This window comes from Humulus lupulus, chromosome 2 (genome assembly GCF_963169125.1).
Source record: "Humulus lupulus chromosome 2, drHumLupu1.1, whole genome shotgun sequence".
Classification (NCBI taxonomy): Eukaryota; Viridiplantae; Streptophyta; class Magnoliopsida; order Rosales; family Cannabaceae; genus Humulus; species Humulus lupulus.
The window spans coordinates 271,594,233-271,606,340 of NC_084794.1; positions in this window are offsets into that span (position 1 = coordinate 271,594,233).

The following is a 12,108-nucleotide window of genomic DNA, read 5'->3' on the forward strand; positions in this document are numbered from 1 at the left end:
ATTGGAGCTTGATTTCATAGGCCCATGGTCCCCACTGTACCTTGGATAAAATCTTCTAGATAGTCTCTATTAATTGATTTAATTATCAATTAGAATTATCAAAGTTGACCAGGTCAATTTTGAATAGTTTCATAGAGTTATGTAATTTAGAGAAGAAAAGAAAATTATGGCATATTTATTAATTAAGATAAATTGGTGTCTAAATTAATAAATAAGTTTAAATCAAGTTTTAAATTATAAATAATTAATTTGATAAAGGATTTAATTAATTAAATCAATAAAAAATAAAACAGGTCTTGATTTTAAGTCCAATGGGCTTATAATTAAATGAGAAATTTCACAGGCCTAAAGCCCATGAGAATTTCGACCTAATGGCTGATATTATCTATTATTTTATTGATTTTTTTAATTAAAATAAATGACATAATTGATCGGATAAAATGAATGCTAAGTGAGAGTTGAAAATACAAAAGTTTCAAGATTTTAGAAAGATAATAAGTAAGGAGCTGAGTGCTGGTTTTTTCCTTCTCCCATGGCGAAGAAGAGGAAACCACTGCGAAGGCTAGTTTCTCCTGCAGGAGACCAAGAGCAACAGTTGAATCGGGAAGGAAATCTGATAATTGAGAGCTTTGATAACTCTCGTGAGGAATTAGTCCAGGAAAATGCTGGTACGGGCGCAAACGAAGCTGGAGATGAAGACTTAGGGGTTCATCCGTTGGGTGAGGACGATGGGCTGGACGACTCGGAACAACCTGAAGGTTTCATCGAGGAGTTAGATATGGTTGATTCGAAGTCTAATCGATTGTCCTGGGCAGACAAAGTGGAGACGAATGAGTTTCAAGCATCCGCACAGAAACAATGGCAGAAATTTCAGGCGGGTAATCTCTCCTTCTCTGATTAGAAGCTCGAATTTACGGAACCTATTTTCAGAGAAGGCCGGAAGTTTGCTCAAATTGATGCAGAGGAGATAAGAATGCAGTCTGCTAATTGGAGTTCGGCAGTCATCTGTATGGTGTTGGGAGCTAACCCTCCAATGGCTGTCTTTGAAGGGTTCATTAAGCGGGTTTAGGGTCATCTTGGGATAGCTCAGATAGCTAGAATGACGATGGGGCTAACAATGGTCAAGTTCAATGATGATGCTACAAGAGATCATGTCCTTGAACATGGCCTTATCCATTTTGATAGGAAACCGGTCATAATGAGGCCTTGGACAACGGATTTGAGTGTCGTTCGCCTGGTTCGAACGGTCCCCCTTTGGATTCTCCTTCAAGACTTAGGGCTTCAATATTGGGGTAGCAGATGCCTCAGTGCTTTAGTTAGCACCATAGGAAGGCCGATTATGGTAGATAAATTTACGAGAGAACGGTCTCGTGTTCAGTTTGCTCGTGTTTTGGTTGAGACGGAAATCACAGATAATCCTCCGAAGAGTATTCAATTCATTAATGAACATGGTCATATTATGGAGCAAGGAGTTGAGTATGAATGGCTCCCGATTAAGTGCAAAACGTGTGCTGGGTTTGGGCACTCAATGGCTGAATGCAGGAAAGAGGTGAAAGCTCACTGGGTTAAGAAAGAAGCTAAGGCCCAAACAGAGGAGGAGAAGGAATTAGGGGCTCAACAGGATGGTCAGTTGAAAGCAGATGGGATTCAGGAAGATACAGGAGAGAGTAAGGAAATGGTGGATCTAGAGGAGTCCTCCTTTTCAGGCGAGAATGCTAAGGATGATAACAAGGTATCAGGTTCGGTTTCTAATCCTTGGAAAACCCCAAAAAGAGTTGCAGCTCAGCCTAAGGCAGGACAGAGAGTTGTAAACCAAGCTCAAAAAACAGGTCGTAACTCAAAAGCTTTGAACAAGTTTGATGTCTTGACAGAAAAATAGGTGTCTTACAAGGATGACAGATTGCATCCTAGCTCCTCTTATGGATAGATATAACATTTTAAGTTGGAACGTGAGAGGGCTCAATAAAGTGAATAAGCAGAGCCAAGTTAGTGCGTTATGTAATAAGTATAAAGTGGGTGTTTGTGGACTGTTAGAGACTAAACTTAAGGGTAGCAGTGTTAGCAAGTTCATGGAGAGTCAGTTCCCAAATTGGGACTATTATACTAGTTCTATTATTGAAGGGCGTATCTTAGTCATATGGAGAAGGTTGTTTATCAAAACCATCATTCTTGAAGAATCATCTCAAGCAATTCATTGTCAGGTGAAATTGATGGGGTTGCAGCAGGAAGTTGGGGTTACATTCGTTTATGGTCTCAACTCAATAGAGGGCAGGAGATGGCTTTGGGATGGCTTACACAGACCTTATCACTTGCATAAAGCTTGGATTTATCTTGGTGATTTTAATGCTCCTCTATCAGGCAAAGACAGAGTGGGAGGCAAGACAATTTCTTATTCAGAGTTGCATGACTCTATTAATTGGCTGGCTGGTGCGCAGGTGGAGCCTCTTAGGGGTATAGGCTCCTATTATACTTGGTCTAATAACCAAGAGGGTGCCTCTAGAATATACTCTAAAATCGACCATGTCCATAACAATGAGAAATGGCTTGATTTATTTGCTAACTCTACAGCTACTTATAGGTGGGAAGGCATTTCAGACCATTGTTCCTGTTTGATGAGTTTTCAAACTTCTGAGCATCTGGGTTCCAAACCTTTTCGATACTATAATTACTGGGCTGAGCATAAGGATTTCAGGGAAGTAGTGTTTTCTAGCTGGAGAGGCCCAATCTCAGCTTTGGGTATGAATGCTGTCTTTTTAAAGCTTTTGAGGCTTAAGCACTGCCTGAAAAGTTTTAATATGGACCGAATAGGGAATCTTCAAAGTAACTATCATAAAGCCAAGGATTGTTATCTTCATGCCCAGCTTCAAGCTCAAGCTCACCCCCTTGACCCTTTTTATCAAGAAGCTGAGAGGTCTGCGGCAGGGGAGTATGCTATACAGGAGAAATGTTATCAGAGTTTCCTTATTCAAAGGAGTAAGGTCACCTGGTTGCGGCAAGTAGATCTGAATACTGCCTTCTTTCATGCTTTCCTTAAGAAACAAAAGGCTGAAAACGGGATTGTTTCGTTCATGACAACGGAAGGGCAGGTGGTTGATAACTACACTGAGGTGGTTGCTCACTTTCTTGATCACTTTAAATCGTGTTTAGGAAGTCCTAGTTCAGCTTCTGGCAGGGTTAATTTGCAGTATGTTGACTTGGGGCCAAAGCTTTCAGTTGATCAACAAATGCAGCTCTTGAATCTGTTTTCTAAGAAGGAAATCTGGGAGGCCTTATTTAGTATTCCTAGTACTAAATCCCCAGGTCCGGATGGGTATGGTTCGGGTTTCTTTAAAGCTGTTTGGAGCAAGATTGGAGAAGAAATTTGCTCAGCCATCACCTGCTGTTTTGAATCCGGCAAGTTTCCTTCTAAGCTTCATGATACAACTATCTCTTTAATTCCTAAGATTGATAATCCTTCTCGGGCAGTTGATTATAGGCCCATTGCCTGCTGTTCTACTCTATATAAATGCATGGCTAAGCTGATTTGCAAAAGATTGGCTACTGTTCTTCCTAGTATTGTTAACCCCAATCAAGGAGCGTTCATTAAAGGTCGATCTATTGCTCACAACATAATGATCTGTCAAGATCTCATTAAGAATTATGGGAGGGCTGTTACTTCTTCGAGGTGTGCTATTAAGATAGATTTGAGCAAAGCTTACGATACCGTAGACTGGCTTTTTCTAGAAGGATTGCTGAAAGCCTTAAAATTCCCTATAAAATTTATAGGCTGGATTATGTCCTGTGTTAGGAGTACTACTTACTTCTTAGTGATGAATGGTCGAGTGCAAGGCAAATTTAAAGGGGGGAAGGGGCTGAGGCAAGGTGATCCTATGTCACCCCTTTTATTTGTGCTCATCATGGAATATTTGACTAGGAGTCTCCATTTTGCTGCTCTTAATTCTCTGTTTCGCTACCACCCGATGTGCAAGAGTTTAAAGATCATTAATCTTTGTTTTGCAGATGACTTGCTAGTGTTTTGCAAGGGTACTCTTCCAGCTGTGAGGAGTGTCAAGAGGGTTCTTGACGAGTTTGCCGCTGCTACTGGTTTAAGTATTAACTTAGGAAAATCTCAGATTTATTTCGGTGGGGTCTCATTGAAGGATAGAGCTCTTATTTCCCAGGAAATTAATCTAGCTGAGGGTTCTTTTCCCCTTAGATATCTAGGGATTCCTTTAAGGCCTACCAAGTGGAATCACTCTGACTGTGAGACTTTCCTTCAGAAATTTTGATTGAAAATTCAGTCTTGGGCTAGTAGGCACCTCTCTTTTGCTGGTAGGATCCAGCTTATAAATTCTGTTCTTCTTGGGCTTCGCAACTACTGGATGTCTATATTCATTCTGCCTCAAAGTGTGGTCAAGGAGGTTGAAAAGCTTAGTAGAGGGTTTTTGTGGGGAGTTAATGGGCAGAGAAGAAAATTGCATCTCCCTTCTTGGCAAAAAGTTTGTCTTCCCAAAGCTTATGGTGGAGTGGGGTTTCGAGAGGGTTCTCTTTGGAACCGTTCTGTTTTGGCCAAGTATATTTGGGCCTTAGCCTTCAAACCTGACTTACTTTGGGTTAAGTGGATTAATTCCATTTATTTGAAAGATAAAAGCTTTTGGAATTATGACTTAAAGGGGGACTGTAGTTAGTATTGGAGGAAGCTTTGCCACCTAAAGAATCATTTCAGTTTTGCTGCCATTTCAGCTGCTGGTCTGAAGGGAAAGTTCCGGGCATTGAAGTTATACAATAGTCTCCTAATACAACAAAAGGATGAGTACTTTCGGGTAGTTTGGAGCAGGTGTATTCTCCCCAAACACAGGTTCATGTTATGGCAAGTGATCCACTCTCAGTTACTGACTAGGGATAATCTCAATAGGATGCATATTCCTATGGTTTCCCAGAAGTGCCCAGTTTTTTATGGCTTCCTTGAGACTCACGGCCACCTGTTTTTTGACTGTCACTTGTCTGCTAGGCTGGCTCAGCATCTGTTCAGTTGGTTGGGTTTTGCTGCTTGGCCTTTGGATTATAAAGGCTGGCTGGTTTGGCTCTCTAGAGCTAGGATCGGTACCAAGGCAAAAATTGTTTCTATGGTGTTTGCAGCTACAGTTTATAGTATATGGACAAATAGAAATAGTTGTTATTTTGAAGGTTGTTCCTCTTCGGTGTGGAAGATGGTTCAGGATATAAAATTCATTACTAAACATAGAATTTACTTAGCTTCTAACAGATATAGAACAGCTAGAGATCAAATGTACATTCAATATCTCCTCTGTAATTAGTGGTCTGGTGTGACCAGCTTCTGTCGGTTCAGTTTTTGTAGCTGAATTTGTTTGTATTTGTTTGTTCTTGTTCAATGAAGTTTCCATTCTTCTTGATCAAAAAAAAAAAAAGATTTTAGAAAGACTATCTGACAGAAATCAAAAGTTCTAGTCTTGATGCTCTAGGTTTTAGATTCTCTCTACAGCATAAGTCATTTTCTAAGTCTCAATATTCTCTTTTTCTTCTTCTTATTGTATCTATTTCATGTGTTGAGAATTGCTCACTCTAGTCTAGGTGATTCTAAGGATACTTTGGAAGGTTGTGAAGAAAATTGAATAACGGTTCAGTTTCTTCGTGATACCCTGCGACAGAAAAGATACAATAGTTAGAGAAACTGAAAGAATGACTCAATCATTCCGCTGCACAATAATGTAAGCGTTCTTATCATTATCTCTAAATGAATTCAATTTTAGAAACATGTTCTAGGTTGTCTTATATTAATTTATTTAATATAATATTTACATAAAAATAAACAAGATCATGTATAAGTTTTCCCAACATTTCATTTCCCACAAATTCTTTTTTTTTTCTTTAATTTTTTGCATAAAAAATAGAGAAAAGTATAATCCCATATTTTTGCACAAATATGCTCTAAAAGCCATAATATTGAAAAACTCCCTGGAAACATTAAGAAAACTTCATGCATTATTAAAATTGTTTTAAGTTGTTCTGTCAATAACTTTGGTTAAATGTCTGACAGAAAAACAAACTTTGGTTAAATAAAATATGACTTTGTCTTCATCTCAATTTCTTTTTTTGGATCAAAATTGAAGTCTAACTAAACAAGATTTGGGTATTATTTATTTTTCAAATGGTGATTTTAGGTGATGACCATTGACCTTGGGTAAAAGCGTGCAAGCAAAGAGCACATGTGTTATTTCAATAGTCAAATTTTGATCAAAATAGAAGTCTAATTAAAAGGTAAAAAATTATATAATTAATAGTGTATGGAGTGAAATTCTTTGCAAAAAATAAAAATGAAAAGATTAAAAAAATGATTTAATTCCTTTTTTTTTAAATAATTAATTTAGGTAGCACTCGAATACAAATTTAGATGGTAAATTCACAAAAATACATTAACATTTAAAAAAATATGAAAAATTCGGTAAATTACAAAAATACGGAATTTTTATGAAAAACACGGATGGACAAAAATGTAAATACAGAGTAGCAGTGAAATACAATTTTTTTTGTTAATAGCTGTTACAAATTCGTAAACATATGTTAAAAATGCATAAATCAGTTACATAAAAATATTTTTGTAAACAACATTTACTAATATATTACTAAATTTTACAGATTTGTAAACAAGTTTTACATTTTTATAGACAACATTTACAAAATAATTCGTTGCTAAATTTTTTTTATTTTTGTAACAATAGTTTACATTACTAATTTTATAGCTAAAAAAATTTATATTTGTGACTAATATTTTTAAAAGTAAGTTGTGAATTTAGTTAATATATTTGTAATAAAAATATATAAAAGTAAGTTTGTAATTAAAAGATATAATTTTATTTTATAACTAGTATATACAAAAATGTTAAATTGCATTAAACAAGTAACATATGTTTTTTTTTTAAATTGTAACTGCTAATAAAGAAATAATTATGTTCATTTTAAATAGTTATAAGTAAAATAAATTTATTTGTAATTATTATTATTATTAGCATACCAAAAGTATATAAAAAAAACTAAAGTGTAGAAAATAAAAGAAAAAAAAGTAAGATATTTATTTTTCAATTTAAAAAGAACTCAAATATTTATGATTATATAAATATATATACGGGGACTTCTTTAGTCCCTCGGTTCCCATTTTCAGGACTTAGTCCAACATTATTATTAGCCATAGGATATGTTAGTTTTTAGAGTGAATGGTTGGATTTGAATGTGTTGATTTAATGATACAAAAATACACATATACCATTAGGAACCCCCTTTAACTGGGTATTGATTGCCATTTACCCTTAAGCAAACAAGAAAGAAAAAAAAAATTCTTCCTCTTCAACCGAGTATTACTGAGTAACGTCCTGCTTCTTTCTGCCATTGCTATATCGTTGGAGTGGGTTGTGGGTGGAGCGTGGTTACCTACTATTTAAAGTGTTCGGCTACGTGAGTTTTGGCTTTTGCAGAGTCGGAGTTGGAGAAAAGGGGTGTTCTGTTGCTGGTAAGTTGTTATCTCTCTCGGTGTTGTTTTGTTTTTTTGGCAAAAATCCTCTTTTTGTAATTACTAGTTAAGATATTTGCATGAAAGTTGAGTTTGGGTATTTATGAAACTTCTGATGTTTGGAATTTATTCGGGCAATTTTTTTTCTTGAAATGTAGAAATTAGTGAAATTTGCAGTGGGCATTGGTTCAATTTATGAAATTTTTTGAGTTGTAAAGTTTGAGATGCATTTTCGGAGTTCGATAATGCTAAGAATGTAGGGCTCAATTAAGAACTTCACCACAGAAAACCAACCTCCAAGAATCACAACTAAACAACCAAGTTAAAAGTCACAATAACTCACAAACCAATCAGTAAAACAGAGGTGGAAAAACACAATCTTTTACGTGGTTGGAATTAGAGGCAAGACAACTGTAACCTACATCCAGGGGCAGTCACTTTTATTAGAACTTGATCTTCAACTTTATTTGAGTACAGATGTCACTACTCTCTCTTCTAGTATAGAATGTCTCAAATTACAAGTTTTTTCTCTGTTTCTGGACTATACAATAAAAGCTATATATATAGTAATAGCAACTGACTATTAACTGTCAAAAAAGATTTACAAATGATAGAAGGGTGTTATAACAGAATGTTGAGTGAGCCAAATAAGTAACAAATCTCCATCTTGGATCAGTAACACTTCCAGATTTAGTGACAGCACTTCAAGCCCCCTAAAGGGCTTAATCTCTTTTCAGCTGAATCAGATCCAAGTAGTGAAAGAACTTACTGCTTGGAAGAAGTTTGGTGATCATATTTGAAGGGTTATGATCAATAGAAATCTTCTGAAGTATAATTGATCCACGAGCTATAACTTCCCTGACAAAGTGTAGTCTAATGTGTACCTGATTTGTCCTTTCATGATAGACTTGGTTGTTGGACAGGTGAATGGCACTTTGGTTATCACAATAAACTGTGATGACTTGGTTTTGCAGCTTCAATTCTCTAGCAATGCCTCCTAACCATAGAGCTTCCTTAACAACTTTGGTGAGTGCCATGTATTCTGCCTCAGTGGTAGATAAGGCTACAACCTTTTGCAAGTTTGCTTTCCAGCTGATAGCAGTGCCAAAAGCAGTAAAAACATAGCCAGTGAGTGACTTCCTTATATCAAGACAGGTAGCATAGTCTGAGTCGACAAACCCTTCAATAACAGTTGTTCTGCTCTTCTCTGTAGCTCCACCATAAAGTAAAACTCTTCCAAGTGATCCTTTGATATAACCTAAGAATCCACTTTAGAGCTTGCCAATGAGAGTTTCCAGGATTTGACATAAATCTACTGACAATACTCACTGCATAAGCTATGTCTGGACGAGTACAAACCATAGCATACATTAGAGATCCCACAATATTTGCATATGGTATACTATCCATATATTCCTTATCTTCATTGGTCTTTGGTGCTTGATACACACTCAGTTTATACTGCTGAGATATTGGAGTTATTACAGGTTTGGAATTAAACATACCAAACTTACTAAGGATCTTCTTGAGATATATTTCCTGAGACAAATACAGTAGTTTCCTTTCCCTATCTCATCTAATCTCAATTCCAAGATCTTCTTTGCAGCTCGAAGATCCTTCATCTCAAATTCCCTTCTTAGATTTTCTTTTACCTTTTCTATCTCATACTTACTATTACTTGTTATTAGAATATCATCAACATATAACAGTAATATAACAAAATCATTGTTAGAAAGGAACTTGAAATATACACAATTATCATACCTGCTTCTCTAAAACATGATTTTGGTGATGAAGTCATCAAATCTCCTATTCCACTATCTAAGGGATTGGTTTAATCCATATAAGGACTTATTTAACTTGCATACATGATCTTCTTTTCCTCTGACTTAAATCCTTCAGGTTGAGCCATTAAAATGTTTTCATCAAGCTCACCATATAAGAATGCAGTTTTTACTTCCATCTTTTCCAATTGTAGATTAAATTCTGCTACCATTGCCAAAATAATTAATATTGATCTATGATTAACCACAGGTGAAAAAACATCATTAAAATCGATACCCTCTTTTTTAGTGAAGCCACAAGAAACAAGTCTTGGTTTAAACCGAGCTGGTTCAACTCCAGGAATCCATTCCTTCCTTTTGAAAATCCACTTGCAGCTTTCTATTCTAAAGTTTGTAGGGTTTACAATCAAGTCCCAATTATGGTTGTCATGAAGGGACTTTATTTCTTCATTCATAGCCTTAAGCCATTCATGCCCCTCCTTACTAGCTAAAGCTGCCTTCAAACTTCTTGATTCTTCTTCTAGCACTTCACTTGCAGCAATGAAAGAGAATGCAATTAAATCTGCATATCCATATCTTTCAGGAGGCTTAATCTCTCTTCTGCTTCTATCACGTGCTAACCAATAGCTATCAGTTCTTTGCTACTCTTTATCGGGTTCCTCCTCTCCAAGTAACCAACTTCTAGTTTGTTCTTCTTCAAGTTTTCCATTACGCTCCACCTCAAACTGTACACTTTCAGTACTATGAACTTTTCTAGGATTTAAACTGGACTGAGTCTTACTTGTAGGATTTAAAAACATCTAGTAGTTCTTACTTGTGGGATTTCATGGAATGAAGCATTGATATAGTTGAATGACTGTATTTGTCCATATTAATCTATTACTTTTATTTTCAACCTTGTTATCTAGCGAAGTGGACTGCTTACTTGTACACTAGTCATTGTTACTTGAGAAGGACTGTGTTTGTCTGTAAGAATCTATTACTTGATTACTTGTATATTAGTAAGTATTACGTGAGATTGAAATTAAATATTTGATTGCCATAGTTGTTATATTTTTCAATGTTTGAAATATATATACACAAGTTAATGATAACCAATTGTAGTACCTGAGTTTGAATTAATTTCCACTGTAGATCATTGGTACTTTGTGTATTTATTTTTTTTCCCCATTAATTGAAAAGAATTTTGTTGCCCTATTTCATTGTGTTCTCTTTTATTATTTTAATGGCAGGTGAACATTTTCTTCTAAAGTGGATTTCAAAATGGTTGAACCTGATAAATTAGACTATAGATGCTCTCCTCATAGGATCTTCAGCCTTATTTCCCATATGAATGGGGGTCAAAAAGAGATGCTGAAAGAGTTGGGATTCGGGGCACTATTAGGGTTGAAAGATTGTAACTTGAGAAGAAATCTTATATTTTGGTTGTTGAGTAGGTTCAACGTAGATGATGGATCTTTGGATGTTCATGGGAAGCACTTCAAACTGGACAGTAAAGTTTTTAGTGCTACCATGGGTGTTAATGATGGTGTCGAAGATTTACAAAGACATGGTAAGCCTGTTGAACAACCTTTTTACAATAAAGGTGAGAAGAATACTATTAGTTTGTTGGAGGAGAAATTGAGGCGTCGTGAATTGGCCGACATGTCCTTTGTTCGGCAATTTTTGTTATTTTTGGTTAGTGTTTTTTTGCTGCCTAATACGTCTCTCCATGTTGCTCGAGAGGTTGAGGGTCCTATAATGTCCTTAACTGACGTTGCCGCTGTTTGTCGTGTTAATTGGGCGTCAATGGCATATACGCATCTATGGAAAAGCATAAGACGGTATCATGGCAAAGCATCCAAGTTCGTTGGAGGATGCGTGTATTTTTTACAGGTACTTTTTTCTTTTTAGTTTTTGCAATAATGTTGGCATTGGTGAATGGTGCATAATAATTTTGTATGTCTTTGCATTTTGTAGGTATTTTACTGTCACCATATTATTTGGAAGGAAGGGTATGTAGATAGGTCCCTATGCCCTATTGGTGTTTGGTGTGACGATAATACCAAGGCTTTGCTTGAGTGGGTTGAAGAGGAAGGGGGGTTTGAGTCGAATACAGTAAGCATGGGTTAAAATTTAGTCATTTTTTTCTTTGTTGTTATGATGGCAAAGTCTATAATATGTCGGAGTTAATAATATTATGTAAAAAAAATTCAGATCCCCATGTTAGAATTGCAAGAAGGGGTCGATCAATTGAAGTTACCCGCCACGATATCGTCTTTGTGTGTAATGGTTGAATCTTTGGAGAAGAAATTGTTTGCTAAGGAGAATGAAATGGATAAATTTAAAGAGGAGATGAAGATTGAACTGGAAATGGGATTGCAACTCTTACAACAAAGTTTGAGTACTTCAAATCATCACATCATTCAAATTGACAATTTTAAAGAGGAGATGAAATTGTATTTTGACAAAGGATTTGAACGATTACATCAAAGTTTCAATACTGCGATAGGTTCAATGGTTCCCGGGAATGCTTCCCCCCATATTAGCAAGGAAGAGGCTTCTAAGTGTGTGCAGTTTGGGAAGTTTACTAAAGACCCAATCGAGCCAACCATTTACTTGCATGAGAAAACAAAGTTGAGCCAGCATAAGATGACAATTGACCCGATTTTTTTGGAGTGCGGCATAGGTCGTCCAAATGACTTTGAAGATTCTTATAGAAAGGGTTCAATTTCTAATATCGAGAGGGAAAAAGGGGGCAATACAAAATGATTTCAATGATTATGAACCAACTTTTTTACCCTCAGACAAGTGCAATGTTGATGTTGGGCCTTACAATGT